Source organism: Fukomys damarensis, unplaced genomic scaffold, assembly GCF_012274545.1.
Source record: "Fukomys damarensis isolate Sample0158 unplaced genomic scaffold, DMR_v1.0_HiC HiC_scaffold_23, whole genome shotgun sequence".
Classification (NCBI taxonomy): Eukaryota; Metazoa; Chordata; class Mammalia; order Rodentia; family Bathyergidae; genus Fukomys; species Fukomys damarensis.
In genome coordinates this window covers 2,687,039-2,702,661 of record NW_022900935.1, presented here as the reverse complement: position 1 = coordinate 2,702,661, position 15,623 = coordinate 2,687,039, and the positions used below count along the sequence as shown (strand labels likewise).

Genomic DNA, 15,623 nt, shown 5'->3' with positions numbered 1-15,623 from the left:
CCGCCCGCCGGCTCTGAGGGCATCTTGCTCCTGGGCTCCCCGCCGCCCGGTCCACTCACCGGCCGTGCGGGGCTCTGCCCTCCCCCAGAAGCACAGGTACGGCATGAGCCGGCGAGAGGCGGTGGCCGGCTCAGAAGACGTGACCGGGCCGGAGAGACCCCGGTTCGAATCCCAGCTCCCCACTCACCAGCTTAAGGACTCGCTGCTGGGCCACAGTCCCTCGTCCGAAAGTGGGTGCGGGGTGGGGTTAAAGGACTGTGGGTCCAGCGCACACTTAGCACGGCCCCCAGCCTCCGGTCCCCTCCAGCCTTTGCCTGGATGCTCTCTGGGCCTCCAGTCCTCTGTCCTAGGTGTCCCCAGGTCAGAAGTGGGTGCCGTCATGGACCGACTGAATCTGTAGCAGGAAACGGCAAAGTGCAGGGCCCCAGCGACGGGCGTGTGGCCCATGGAAGGACCCAGTCAGTGACGACAAACAAGCAGCAAGCTCTTCATGAGCACTGGTGAATAATACGACAGCAATAACAGTACGATACTCGGGCTTCTCACTTCTCTCCCTCCACGGAAGATCTGACAGAGGCCGTTCAAACCCCTGGCCACTGTGTTGGATGACTGCTAGATATCAAACGCTTTCCCACCAGCAAGGCAGGGAGCATCACCCCCATTTCCCAGGTGGGGAACCGAGGCTCCGGGCCCATACATGGCTTGGCTGCAATGAAGCATCTAGCAGGTGACGCAGGGGCTCCTCTCAGCTCCCCAGCTGCCGTCTTACAGCGGAGGGAGGAGGAGGGCTGCTTCTCCAGTAGAAATATCTGGCTGCCAGCCTGAGACCCCACTGCTGAGAGGCTGCCCCTCAGGCCTGCAGTCCCCAGAGGATGGAACGGGAACGGGCCAGGGTGGGGGCGGGGGGCTCAGTGTGATCTTGACTTCCACAGAGCACACAGGGAGGCTCAAGGATTCCATACACCCTGCTGGGTGACTCTGGTCTCCATCCGCAACCTCTCTGAGCCAATCCCCTGCAGGGGCAGCTGCAGGACCAGACAGGGCCCCCTGCAGGATTCCTGTCTTCTTGTGGGTGCCTGCTGCCTGGCTGGGCCCCTGCTCTGAGAGGGCGGGGTGGGGACAGAGGCAGCTGGGTGAGCCAGGGCCATCGTGGGCGCTTTAATAAAACATAACGAAGCGTGTGATCATAAAATATTTCCTTTAACTCAAGGCTCCCCTGAGGGCGGGGCAGCCTGTTGGGCTGGCGGTGGAGAGGGGCTTGAGGGGCTTCCTAGGGCTGGGCCCAGTGATGTCACTGTCCTCCCTGCCCAGGGACAGGGGCCCCTGGGGACTCCCAGACAGAAGGAGGCAGAGGTCAGGCACTCGGGGGGGCGGCAGATGTGTCCCCTCCTGCTGTGGCCTGGGATAACTCAGCAGCCCCCGCAGGGCCTCTCTGGGCCCTAAACTGAAGAGCCTGAGGGGTGGGACTTTCTCCCCTCTGACCCCACTCATCTTCCAATGGTTTTCTCGGCTGTTTTACTTTCCCCATGAAGCTGAAGGAGCCCAGCCTGTAAAAACAGGCAAGGAGAGCACTTGCCTTGATTTGGGGACAAGCGTGTCCTTTAATTAGCATCCTGACCCACCTTCTTAGCTCCCAAAGTGCCCTGGGGGTTCCCCATGGAAAACTGGGGTGCCAAGGAACACAGTTTGAAAACTCTGGGTTAGCCAGCTCCTGCCATCTCTCAAGGTCCTGCTTATCTCTCAGGACCTCATCTGAGTAGGCCCAGATGGTCTCTGCCAAACACTGTCCTGGTTCTCACCACCCGAACATTTATTAGATGGGTCTATGGACACCATGAAGTAACAGCTCTGCTCCACCGCCCCTTCTACCAAGATGCACTGCCTCCTCAAGGCCCAGAAATCATAGATCCAGCTGACCATGGACTAAAACCTCTGAAATTGTGAGCTAAAATAAATCTTCTCGCCTTGAAGTCATTTGTCTTGGGTATTTCATAACAGCAACAAAAACTAACACGGCTGACTAACATGGGAGGCGGTAAGTTTTAGCAAAGGGAACAGCATGCGCAAAGGCCCTGGGGCAGTTTGGAACACAAGGGTGGGCAGGGCTGTTGGTCCAGGTTTATGTCCCCAGTGGGTACCCTCAGTAGGCCTCTATCCTTCCATCCTCCCTAGAACACTGAACAATGGCTTCTCCTGAGGCCACACTGTTTGGGGTTGCAGAGGGAGGGAGGCTAGCTGCAGACCCTCCCCTTCAGTTCCGTCCTCCCTGACGTGGCACTACAAACCACATCTCCCAGTCACCTGCGCACCCACCCGGCCCCACACCTCACCTCAGATCCACACACTGCACTAAATATAACCATCACATCTGAGTCTCTGTCTCCTCTCTGAGGGAAACAGCACTGTTTAAGGAAAGCCCTTTAAATTTTAAAGAGCTGGGTTGCATGCTCTCTGCAGGAAGCTTTTAGCAGCATGCTGGAAAGAAATAATAATAATAAGGCAGCCAGAGACAACAGTGTTGGTGAGCTGCCGCCCAGAACTGCAGGGCAGGGAGGGACAGGCCTGGAACCTTCCACAGTGGCCCAGGCATGGGGTCCCAGAGGCTGGAGTCCCCCAAGAACCATGGAGATGCAGGATGGAGGTCACAGAGGTCAGGCTGGAAGGGTCTGGTGTTTGAGCAGCAAGGACACAGACAGCACAGGAAACAGGAGAAAAGGCTTCGAAACCCAGCATGTCATTCACAAGCTGTGCCACCCTGAGCAGGTAGCTTGACCTCTCTGGGCTGTGTGGTCCCTACAGAACAAGGAAACCAGCAGCGTGTCCCATCCCTGCCGGTCTGTGAGGCTGTAAGGCCGGAGTTAGCATGGTGGGAGCTGTCACCGCCCGTGGCCTGGTGGGGTGAGGACCAGGACGCCCTGACTTGGCCACACCCCTCACTGAATCCAGAAGCTGCATCAGAGCCCGTGCTGGGCCCAGCCACAGAGCTGAGTTCGGAGAGAAGGACTGAGCTGGAGGGACACGTCCCCCTCCCACCCTGCTGGGGGGCTCATGGGTGCCAGAGGCCTTTGTCGCAGGAAATGGGCCTCTGTCCCCCTGGGGTGGGGAGGGGCCCAGGCTACCAGGAAACCCTCCGATGCAGCCGGCCCCACCCCAACAACCCTCACCTGCTTCTCACTCACCTCTGCCTCCCTGCCTGTCGAACACACACCCTAAACCTCTGCCTCCTGTGCCCTCCAGATGCCCGGCCTCTTTCCAAACTATGAGTCTTTGTCCTTGCAGCTGCCTCCTCCTGGAATCCCTCTGCTTCCTCGGTCCCTTGGCAAACTCCTATGCACCCTTCAATACCCAGTCATGTGGCCTCCTTTCTACTGATCAGGTGATCACTCGTTTACTGGTGAAGCCCCAGCCTAGTACACACCCTGGCCCCAGCAGTGGACAGTGAACAGTGAACGACACTAAGAGGCCACATCTGGACTCCAAGAGAATGAATGGTCATTAGCTAGCGGGGTTGCTGGAGTCAGATCTTTGGGCTCACGCCTCTGGGGCTGGGCCCCTTCCCACCACACTGCTACTGTCCCGGTGCGAGGTGGACTAGGGACAGCACCTTCTAAATCCGGCCCCATGTTCCTCTTCACAGGAGCCGAGAGAAACCTGCGGTCAGCACAGCAACCCTGCGTGTTACTCCGTGGCACAAGACAAATCCAAACAGGAAGGAATCGATTTAAGTTTGCCTTTCAGAGAACGATGTAGCGACGGTGCTGAGGGGTGCAGTCAGGACAAAGGTTTGTGGGAGGGTGATGAGGGGGCACGCGCACCCCAGCATGGCGGCTCTGGGACACAGTGCCCTGCCCAAGGAGGCTGAGACGACAGCGGGGCTGTGGCAGCACCCGGCAGCCAGGGCCAATGCAGGGCCAGCCTGCCGAACGCCGGAATGAGTCCTCATCAAAGTGGATCTGAGCAGCCAGGTAGCGGAGAAGGGGCCAGACAGGGAGATGTCCCCCGGGCCAGCGCGGCCACAAAGAGCGGGGAGCTGCTGGTGGCAATTTCCCCAGGGAATATGGGTCCCCAGGAGGCGCCCGTCCGTCCCCCCGCAGGCCCACGGCCACCAAGCTCAGAGGAAAGGGCACGATCGTGCCAGGTGGAGGCAGGGCAAACAGCAGGACGAGCAGAGGGGCAGGCAGCGCCAGGGAGGGGAAGGGGCGCCCGTCCTGCCCGGGCACTGTGGAGAGCGAGCCAGGGGAGTGCTGCTGGCATCTGTCATGGCAATCTGAGCCAAGCACCGCCGAGTGCATAGGCGTCTCATGAATTTCAACCGGCAAAATTAGTCCTCATCAAAGTCAATTTGAACCGTCAGGTAGATGGAAAAAAGGGCCGGATAGGGGAAAATAGAGGGTCAAGAGGAAAGCCAGCTTGGCCGACTCAGAAGCTGGGAGCTGAAGGGGCCGCTGCACACATCTTCCCAAGGAAGGCTCATCTCCGTTTAGAAGCCAGCTGCTTCCGGAAGTCCAGCTACTCCTCACCCGGAAGATCCCTCTGCCCGTGACAGATGAGGGTCCAGGGTCCAAAGCGCGGGCTCCTCCCTGTCCCCCACTAGCAGGGGCAGAGGCAGCCTCCCCTCTCGGAAGAGTAGAAGAGTAGCCGAAGCCCAGAGAGTAGCCGAAGCCCAGAGAGTAGCTGCTTTTCACATGGGTGGAGCAAGCCCCGAGCGCATTCCTGGGGTTCGGATCAGGATGCCTGCGCTTGGAGCCGGTAGGGACGGGAGGACAGATGTCCTAAAGGGATCCAAGGAGAAAGAACATCTCCGTGGGAAACAGGGTGGAAAACAGACTGGGGAATGGCGACGAATCAGTGTGCCCGGGGTGAGGTAATCAATCTGTGAGACAGGCCAGGGAGCAAGGGGAGGAGTGGGGACGTTCCAACGCTGGACGGAGGGATGGCTCGGGCGAGGGTCTGGTCAGTAGCCGGGGCAGAGCGCTGGGGAAACGACGAAGTGTCCCCAACACGGCCACTCAAATTCCTAGGCCCCTGCAAGGCCCATTCCACCCTTCCTGAAGCTCAGACTCCAACGTCTGGAGCATCACACACAACAGCGGGCGCAGGAGTGGCGCCTGGCTCCTGCTGGTGCCATCCCGGGGAAGATCTGAGAGCCCCGAGCACCGTGCATCACCTGTTAGGGACAGAGCACAAGCCTCCCTGTGTAAATGGGGAAACCGAGGCTTGGCGAGATGGTGCTGGGTCTCCGTCACTCGCACCCCAGCTCACTCTCCCCCTGTGCCACCTGCACTGTGCCTTCCAAGGGGACCGGCAGAGTCTCCCCAGGGAGGCCTTAAACCCAATGCCCTCCCTGGCTCCTCAAGGTGCCCGCTGCTACCTGGCCCTAGCCGTGCGCAGGAGGCTGGTCCCACAGTCACAGAACTTACTTACACGCAGTGACCCTGACACCCACGCCAGTGTCTGTGGCCCAAATGCCATCACTCTGTCGCTGTACATGCCCACACCTGCCACCTCCACAGATCGGCCATCTCTGCGCCCCCTGCTCCTCCTTGTACTGAACATTTTTCCTTAACTTGACTCCTTATTTACTTAAAGCCACTTTAAAGAGAGAATTTAAATCACTTCGGCAAACCGGTTATCACCTACCTTAAACAGAGGGTGACTGAGAAATAATTACAATGGAAACAAAAATGTAAGTCTGGCTCCTTTCCGTGGGTGGGGAAGGCTTGTGGCCCTGGGCCTGTTATCTTTTTGTTGGGAAAAGGGGACCAGCAAGTGACAGAGGGGCGTTAAAGACACTGCTTGGGTTTAACTATGAGGGGGTCCCCCAAAGACTTGTGCACTGAGGGCTTAACCCCCGTGCAGCACAGTTCAGACGTGGCGCCTAGTGAGGTGAGGGGCACGGGCGCGGGCCTCATTCGTGGACGGATCCACGGAGGGACTGCAGGCTGGGTATGCTGTTGGGAGGCGGGGCCCAGGTAGAGAAAGTTGGGCCACTGGGGGCTGGGTTTGGGGCTTACATCTGGTCCCCAGCCCCTCCCCTCTCCCCTCTCTCTCCCCGTCCTTGGGAGGACATCTGAAGGGAGGCAAGACCTCCTCCCTCTGAAATCTTTGTTCCTTCACATCCTGCCTAGGAGAAGCACCACCGCAGCCCGGGCCACCCTTGAACTCCCTGCAAAGATGGCAGTGCCCTCTCTGCCTGTGCCGCCCAGCCCAGCAGCCACTGGCCATGACCGAGAAAGTGGATTTTGTTGAATTCGGCTGCACAGAAACGGAGACACTTTATTTCGTTGTGATTTAAATATCAATAGTCACACAGGGCAACGCACTGAACAGGTACAGCCTGAGGCTATAAGACCCAGGAGGTCCAGACTGGCCCATTCTCTCTCCAACTCTCCCCAGTGCCTGGCCCCCAGGAAGTGACAATAAGTATTTGCTGCACAAAGAAAGGACAGAAAGGAAGAAAGAAAGGAGGGAAAGAGGGAGGAGGATCGTCCTCTCTCCTGAAACAAGGAGTTGGTCTCTGCCATCCGGACTGGCCTGGGCACCCGAACTCCTGCCCTCTCCCCACTGCCCCACCCCGAGCGCCCCAGCCAGGCCACAGGCTCTGGGACTCTGCCTTCTGAAGCCACTTCCCCTTCCAGCAAGCCAGCGAGCGAGCGCGGAGCTGCGACCCACTTTTCCACAGCAGAAGTGAACAAAGAAGCCTTTGTGATGTGGCGGCCCTCACCACCCCCACCTCACTCCTTCCGCCTCTGCCTGGGACAGTAGGTGCTGGGTGACAATCAGCAGCGCATCATCTGCCTCAGAGGAGCCAGACACCTGGCCTTTGGAAATCCTAGGTCTTGACTATCCACCTGACAAAAACCTGAACGCCAGCTCCCCACCCTTTAGCCACCTCGGCCTGGCGCTGCCCAGCCCAGCCCAGGAGATGCCAGGGCAGGCTTGATGTCACTGATGGCAGGACGACTTCCTCCAGGGGTGCTGGGGAGATCATGGGGCACCCAGCTGGTGACGGCCGTGCTCATCAAAGGCGCAGAAAAGGGCAGAACAGACAGAAGCCGGATGGCTCCGCTGCCTCTCCCTGTGACCCTGAACGCCGCCAGGACCCCACCTCATCCTGAAAGACCCCAGTGCTCCCCAGCCCAGGAAATCGAGAGACAAGTCCTGTCCCACCCTCTCCTGCTAGTTGCCTTGCTCCCCCACCCCAGCCTCAGTTTTTCCACCTTGAAAATGGGGAGGAAGATGGTGCAGATAATTTCTCAGCTCCCTCTGGCTCTGATGCCTTGTAATTCCCAAGGTTAGGATTCTGAGGTTCTTTTAGGATTCCCCGGGCACTGGGGTTACAAACACATCTTCCCCTTTGGGCTCCCTTTGGGGGGAGCCACCTAGCGTTCTAACAGCAGCCTCTGCTCTTCAGACCCCTGCTATGTGCCAAGTGCTGTTCCTGGGGGTCCCCTCACCCTGGATGGTTCACTCCTCCCAGCAGCCTCTCCCCACCAGGCTGCCATGAAGAGCCACCGTACAGCTGGAGAAACCAAGGCAGAAAGCGATGAACAGATGTCTCAGGCCCACACGCGGGACCAGCAGTGGAGATGGGACTTACACCCGGCTCACAGCCACAGCCCACACCTGCTGGGGTGGACGAGCTTCTTCCTGGAAGGGCCTCTCCTCCCACCCTTCCTGGCTCGGGCTGGGGCAGCTGCATTCCAGGCTGGGCAGTCTTGGCAGGGCCTGGGCAGAGGACTGGTTTTCCCTCTGTGCCGTGCCTGAACCCTGGGTATCAGGGAACCCATGCATCACTCTAGGGAGGTTCCGAAGAGTTTCCAGCCTCGTGAACGCTCCCAGATCACCGTTCCCCTCCTGTGACAGCTTCCCCGGCCGCGGGCCCGGGCGGGCAGGCCGACCTCACCAACCACTCCATTTCCCCTTCCCGGCGTCTCAGTGAGGACCTTGCTCCTAGTGAGGCAACAAGCCCGGGTGGTGTTCTCATCCTTCCACCGGGGCCTTTGCATGTGCTGTCCCCTCAGAGCTTCCCAGAGCCATGCCCTGTGCTCCCCATGGGGCCCTGCCATGGCCACTTAATCGCATAATCTTCATGGCTCCGGGTGGCTCTGTGCCATGGGGCGGCCAGCGGCCCTGAGCTCTTGAGGGAGGCTCTGCCCAGCCACTCTTAGCCCGGAGCAGCTGCCCCATGAATGGAAAAGACCTGGATCCACCGACCTGGCTCCAAAGTCAAAGTCAGCCTCCAGCAGGACGGAAGTGAGGGTCCCCACACCGGCTGGGCCCCTCCCCTTTTCTGCGGTACTGGGATCGAACCCAAGGCCATGGCACTGAGCTCCGTCTCATCCCTTTCTGTTTAAAGACTGGGTCTTGCCAAGCCACTAAGTTGCCCAGAGTGGACTCAGACTTTCGATACTCCTGCCTCAGCCTTCCACAGCACTAGGATTAGAGCTGGATGTCACCACGAGCTCACCAAAGAGCTCCTCTGCTCTTTTTAAAAGATGAAGTAGTGGCTTGCCCAAGTATACAGAGCTAGGAAGCAGCCGATTCTTTGGACCCAGTTCAGGTGGAAGCCCAGGCTGCGTGCCCAAGCCGGGGTGGAGGAAGAATTACCCGCGGGGCTGTGCTGCCAAACGTCTAGCAGCTGCTCTTCAGGGAGCCCTGACCGGCAGTGCCGCTGGCATCCATCCCATGGGGTAAATAAATAGCCCCCAGGGTCGGTTCCATGGAATCACCAGGATAAGCTGAGCTGGGAAAAGCCTGAAAAGCCTGGAGGGATCCCGGTGGGATCCCTTGCAACAGGCGACCTCAGGCAGGTCACCCAGCCTCGGTGAGCCCCAGGCCCTTCTCTGGGAACCGGGGGTTTGATATGACAGCATGAACAGAGCTGGCACGGGGGCAGGGGACACGGGACTATCCAGAGGGTGCTTGTCTGTCCCTCTTCCCCTCCCTTAAACTCCCCCAAGGGGCGCTGAGAGGGACAGGCAGCCCTCGGTCTCCCAAATCTCCACCGCTGGCTTGTCCCCAGATGCCGGCTAGAGGGTCAGAGGACAGAGCTACACAGTGGACACAAGCCCACACGGAGAGGACTTCCAGAGGTGACACAGCAGGGCCAGGAGAGGCACCTGGGCCCAAGGTCTGAACGGAACCTCAGGCTCATTATTCACTCGTCCACTTAACAAACACGTCCTGACAGCCTGTGCTCAGCGCCAGACCCGGGGCCAGGGCTGGGGTGCAAGGGTGTCCACCCTCCAGAGGTCTGCTCAGGACGGAGGGAGGACGTGCACAGCGGACACCGGCAGGGAGGCTGTGCTGGCTGCGGGCAGACAGGAAGGGGCGGAAGTGATGTGGGGGTGGAGGACAGGAAGCAAAGCCAGGACTTTCTGCACAGGCCCATCTGTGGGGTCAGGAGAGACCAGGCTCCGCTCTCCAACCTGGGTGGCCGCGAGCTCACCAGTGTCCTCACCGGTGGCCTAAGGATACGACCTCCTTGGCAGAAAGAGGTTTCTGGGGGCGGTGGACAGCACTCAGCTCAAGTGCACCTTGGCTGGTCCAAGTACACTGAGCAGGGAGCTCATAGACGCCGACCTGTGTGACCTCAGACCCCTGGGGCCGCCTGTAGCATTCGATGGCCCGGGAGGGGAGACCGCTGACCTTGCAGCCACAAACGTCAGGTCCATCCCAGCCGATGCCTACAGCCCTCCTTCCACCTCCCCCGCCTCAGTTTCCCTCCTCCCAGCAGTGGGCATAAGACTAGCTGCCTTCCTATCTTTATGAGGTCTGCATGGAATGGCAGATGTCCATTCTTAAGAGCTACTGGTAGACAGAGGGTCAGGCGGTCTGGAGGCGGCGACCCACCTGCTGTAATATCCAAGACTCTTCAGAGAAAAAGCACGTAGTTCCAGGACTAGGTCTCTGCTGCCAGAAGTCCACCTGCGAATCCAGCCTAAATCCCACAAGCGTAAGCCCTTTCACACACTTTCCCAGAGAGAGGAGCTGAATGCTCAGCCCTCTCCTGAATCAGCAGGCACGTGTCCAAAGCCAGAGGTAGCCAGCCCATCCAAACGGACAGCCTGCATCCCGCACCCAGTACGTGTTCTGGGGGAAGAGCCAATGGTGAGCAGAAGTGGGGTCTCTGCCTCCGTGCAGCAGGGGCGGAGAGGGGAGGGGGCCTGAGCTCAGTGAGATGGACCCCGCCCCACAAGTCTCCAGAGGAAACAACTTGGGGCTCCGGCTGCACGCGCGACAGCCCCAGCCTCCAGGAACAGCAGTGAGCAGGCGGTGGGGTCAGTCCTGTCACTTGTCCCCAGGCAGTGTGCCCCGAACAGTGCCCTGGGTATCGCCAAGACTGAGCAAACTGGCAGGAAGCACACCTAGGGAATCAACCGGGCTCGTCCCCCGCAAGCAGCTGGAACGGACTCTGGACAGCTCAAGCTACAAAACAAAGGGGCGTCGATGAGAACACACGCGGGCAGTTCACAGGGAAGACCCCGTGCCCAGCACTGCTGCGGTGACAGCCGCTCTGACATTGCCATGGTTAATGCCAGTGCCCATCCTGGGCAGCACAGGACTCTGCTGAGAGCCATCCGTGGGACGACCGGCTCCATCTCCCAGCACCGTGGGAAGTGGGTCCCCTCATTATCAGCCTCGGGAAATGAGCAGAGTATTGTCTCTCAGGGCCTCCATCTTCTCGACCCTACGCAATATTCAGATTGTAAGGAACTTGTGACTTGAGGGGCCTAACCCGATAATCCCGCGCACCAAGGTGGCCAGCCGTCTGGGGAGCAGGTGCCCGCCTCCCTCCCCAAAGCAAACCTGTGTGTACCTGGGAGATGTAGGCAGGCTGGTGGGCAGCAGACGCCTGATTCCTTTCCTGGGTGGCATTAAGTCCGCGTCTCAGAAAGGCGGCCCCTCCCACCTTCTGATCTGCAGAGGTGACAGCAGCCTACACCTATGTCCCCAGCTCCATACACGGTGCATTTACTGGCTCCTCCTGTAGAATCCTGATTGGCCGATCGGTCTTGGTGAACCTGGGCCCCTTCTCCCGGATCTACTGAGCGTGTGAAGTGGGATCTCACCACCTTCTCCCCCCTGAGAACGGCGTCTCGAACACGGACACCTCTTGGGAGGTGATGTCATGTGTTTCGCCACCACTGACACATATGGTTTCAGATGGAAGGCCCTGCATCCCCCTCAAAAGGACCACGCTGCTGTTGCTGCTGCTGTGACAAGGCAGCTGTCTGCAGACAGTCTCGGACCTGAGTTTGGAAATCCTGACTCTTCCCTTCAGAAAAGATCCTGAGCATTGGTCCGGAGAGAAAGAAAGCTCGGGAGGGCACCGGGCGTGGTGGTGCACGCCTGTCATCCCAGCACTCGGGAGGCTGAGGCAGGAGGATCGCTGTGAGTTCGAGACCAGGCTGGGCTACATAGTGAGTTCCAGGTCAGTCTCAACTACAAAGTGAGACCCTGCCTCAAAAAAAAAGAAAGAAAGCAAGGGAGGGAGGATGGGCCAAGATCACTAGCACCTCTCTGGGTACTTGCACAGTCTCAAATCCTGCTGTGGTGAGGGTCGCTGCTCTGAGTCCTCTTTCCAAACGTGCTCCACCCACAGCAAACACCCACTCATTTTCTCCATGCTGGCAGTGCCTCTCAGGGACATGGCCTCTCCCGCCTGTGCCAATGAGGGTGCCCACTGCTACCGCACCTGGGGTTCCAGTGAGAATAGAATATCCAGACCTCTCTCCCTCTCTCTCTCTCTCTCTCTCTCTCTCTCTCTCTCTGGCACTCCCCAGCCCATTCTCACCAGGAGACGGCAGAGCACCCAGGAAGGAGCACAGGCAGGAACGTCAGACAGTCCTGTGTTCGAATCCGTGCTCACTATAAGCTCTCTGAGGGCCTTGGACAAGTCACTTAGCCTCTGAGTTTCCTCTTCTGAAAAATAGGACTCATTTTAGCTCTTAGAGTGCTTGTGAGGATCAAATGAAACAAGAAAAATAAATCACAATACTCAGCTCAGTTAGAGCCAGAGGTAGAACCGCTTCCAAACTCAGTTTCCCACTAATCTGAAGACACCATAACACGTATGGGGGGTCCCGACCGTATTACTGTGCCTGGCATATCATATACAATAAGCATTTGCTGGTAGATGAATAAAAGTGCTGCTGGGGTGTGTGACAGCGGGACAAGGTGGTAAGTCAGGCCTACTGCCAGAGGCACCTATCCCCGCGACCCCAGAAAACCCAGTTATGAGCACTTAGCAGCCTCCTCTTCGTCGGCCTCTGCCTTCCAAGTCATGGATCCCTATTCTGCAGACCTCGTGAGTCCCTTAAGCCTCCCACGGCCCTCCCCAAAGTCCCCCTCTGCCCAACTGCCAGAGTGTAGTAAGATCAAGCACAGCTGTGATCCCAGACCTGAGAATCAGAGCTCTCCCACCCGCCTTGCCCCAAACTCCCCTGAGGCCAGAAAGGTGCCACTGGAGGGGAGGAGGGACCAGGACAGGCTGAAAGGAGCGTGTGCTGCCCTTAAATCTGAAAACTAACCCCAGTCTCCTCCGAAAAGCGGCTGTGAATTCACCCTGCCGGGGGAAGAGGCAGTGCCTAGCCCCTGGTTTGACCCATTACTGCTAAAGCCAAACAAGAAAAACCCACTATGATATTAGGAAAGCAGCAATCTTAGGTCGTTAAAGATTTGTGTGGAAACAGCATCCATGAGTGTTTCGGCAGCTACATGGGCCACAGGGGCTCCACCTTCAGGTCTATCTGCTTCCTTACAGCATTATTGGGGTGTCCAGTGGGGGTGGAGGTGAAAATCGGTAGCCACTACAAGGGTTCTACTGATTTAAAAAGCAAATCAAAGTTTCAGGCCCTGTGATCTTGGGGGTCGCTCCAGCGCCAATATTCTTCGCACTTAGAACACAGCAAATTATTAAAACACAAAATTGCACCCCTCTCCAGGCTCCAGGCTGAACTCCCCGCTGGGGCTGGAGAAGCCCCACAGAGCCGCTGGGGAGGGGGCGCGGAAGGGGAATGAAATGCCAAGCCCTCACACCTGCTCCTCTGTGCTGAGGCAGCTCCTCCGTCGCGGGGGGGCCAGCCCTTCCCTCCCACTCACCTGCTGACTCCCGGCTGCCTGGGGAGCCCGGGCTGGGCCGGCCCCCACCCCAGAGGCTCCCCCACCCCTGGCTGTGGCCTAGGTCAGCCCTCCCTGGGCCTGCCCACCGCGATCTCTGAGAATTCCCCAGCACCACTCCTCTCCCTGGTGCCCTATCTCTTCCGGGCCCAGCGCAGGACTTCTAGAAGTGCCTAGGCAAGCTTCACTGGGGTCAGAGGAGTTGACAGCCCCAGGAGCTTTCCAGGGGAAGCTGGAAAACCAGAGGCTTATAGGTTTCTCCTCGGGAGAGTCTGGCGCTGTGGGAGCCAGGAGCGGGGACTTCCGGCCCAGCCCCTGCTGTGCGCAGCCGGCTCCTCCCTCCCGCACATGATCCCGCAGACCCCCTCCCGAAGTCGACCCCTGAGACCCATAACCAAAGGGACATGAGGACGATGGGGGGGCGGTAGGTCGTGAGCCTCCCCCAGCTATGACCGCCACCGCCCCACACTGGACCAGCACATTTCCGGGTGGCCAACTGGATGCCCCCCTCCCGGAACTGCAAGGCAGCTCCTGGCAGGTGGCCCTGCAAAGCATTGGCCAGGTGCACCACTCGCCCGCCAGGAAGGGCGCCCTCCTGAATCACAGCCAGCCTCTTGCACATCACAGAGGCTCTGCTTACACACCCCCACCCATGTGCTGGACTGGAGGGGGGAAGGGGACCCCGCCCTCGTGCGCTCAGTTCCACTGCGGCCCTAGACCTCCCCCTGTGCCGCAGGCAAGGTAAGTTTCCCCTGGGCGATCAGGGTCTGTGCGGCCCTTCACTCTGGGCAGCTGGGCTCCAAGGCCACAAGGGATCCCCTGGCCCAGACGCATTCACCCCTTGGCGCCTGAACTCCCCCCACCCCCCTGCAGAGGTGTGCGAGTTCCGATACCCAACAGCCAGGAGAAGGCAGCTCTGGGGTTTCCCGGAGAGCTCCTGGGGTGGGGTCCTGGCGGAGTCTGGGCTCCTGACCACCTCTCCTTGGTCAGTGCTCCCACTCTGGCTGGATATGTCGGTTCTGAGCATTTGGGGGCAAAGGGGCACTCCCTGCTGTCCCCAACCCCCAACCCTGCTCCCTGCAATGTCCAGGTGAGGGCCCCGTGCGTTTCAACAAGGCCCAGAGCCCTTTTGGTAGCAGTGGCACCGGAGGGAACCCCCCCAATCACCACCTGCAGAGGCATCCAAAGGGGGTAGCCCTTGCCCAAAGTTGGGGGAGATTTTGATTCACTTTGGAAGGATTTTGATCCACTTTTGTGGCTCGCGTTCCTGGGTTGCTCCAACCCCTCCCCCTCTACCCAAAAGGACCACCTTCCAGCCTCAGACTTCAGCTCCTTCGGAAGGGGTGAGGTTGCTGTAGAGGGACATCCCTTCCTGGCAGGCACTCTCCGGCTAGCTAGGCACTTCCCACTGGGACACAAAATGTGGCTTCCCTCCGTCACCCAGTTGGGATAGGGGCCAAGGCTCTACTGGTCACAATGGCTACTTTGGGACACACACCCCACCCCTGCCACCACCTTCCTCCACCAAGCTGGGCTTTGATCCCAGCAAAGCTGGTTCTGGGCAACCAGAGTTGCCTCAGCTTAGATGGGGACCAGGACACCGGACCTTTTGTCTAGGTGGGGCTGAAGCGAGCAGGAACAGACCTTTTGGAATTCTCAACCAGGGCTCACTTCTGGTCCCCTCCCTCCAGTGGGGCTTGTACTTCACTTCTGCTGTGTTCCTGCTCTGACTGCCAGCGACTAAGACCCACCAGGCGGCGGTGCTGGGCCTGCAAGTCCCAAGGCAACCTCCTCAGACCCTCTACCCTGGAGCTGCGAAGCCACCAATAGCTCCCAATCGACGGTCAGCCCAAGCCCCAGCTTGCTTCCAGCTGGCTCAGCTTAGCCAGTGACCAAGCCCGCGTGGGACACACCCACCCAAGCTGCTCACCCCTGTACCCCACCTGCACACAAGGGCCACACACTCCCATCCCCAGAAGCACGGAGGCCTCAGCGCACCCCAGTGAGGCACACTCTGGGGCGAGCGTCATGTTCCCACCTCCTGTGCACACAGTGTCCTCTGCCGTCACACCCCTGGGAGACCAGCACACTCGGGACACCACACCTCACAGCCCACCCTTACTGCGCTCACACATACGAGGAGGAGCTCGCACACTTCACACCCTCATGGAGAAGCTGGCATGCACCAGCACCCCAAAACACTTGCTCACCCTGTTTCTCACACTCCTTCTCTAACTGATCTGGACACTCCAGCGCCCCTCTGACACACACAGACCTACACCATCTCAAAACACACACGCACACACACACGCACACGCACACACACACACACACACACACGCGTGCGCGTGCCCCTAAATTCACTCCCGACCCCTCTCCACACTGCTCCTTCCCGGACACCCTTACAGACGCAACAAAGACACACGCTGGCGCGCGCCCGCGCACACACACACGCACACACACAGACACACACACACACACACACACACACGCACTGG

General features: G+C 59.2%; 1 protein-coding gene across 1 annotated transcript in view; it reads right to left on the bottom strand.

The window, feature by feature from the left end:
- The window catches only part of Igsf21 (immunoglobin superfamily member 21), a 210,529-nt gene that overhangs the window by 193,941 nt on the left and 965 nt on the right, over positions 1–15,623 (bottom strand). The gene's annotated exons all lie outside the window — the stretch shown is intronic.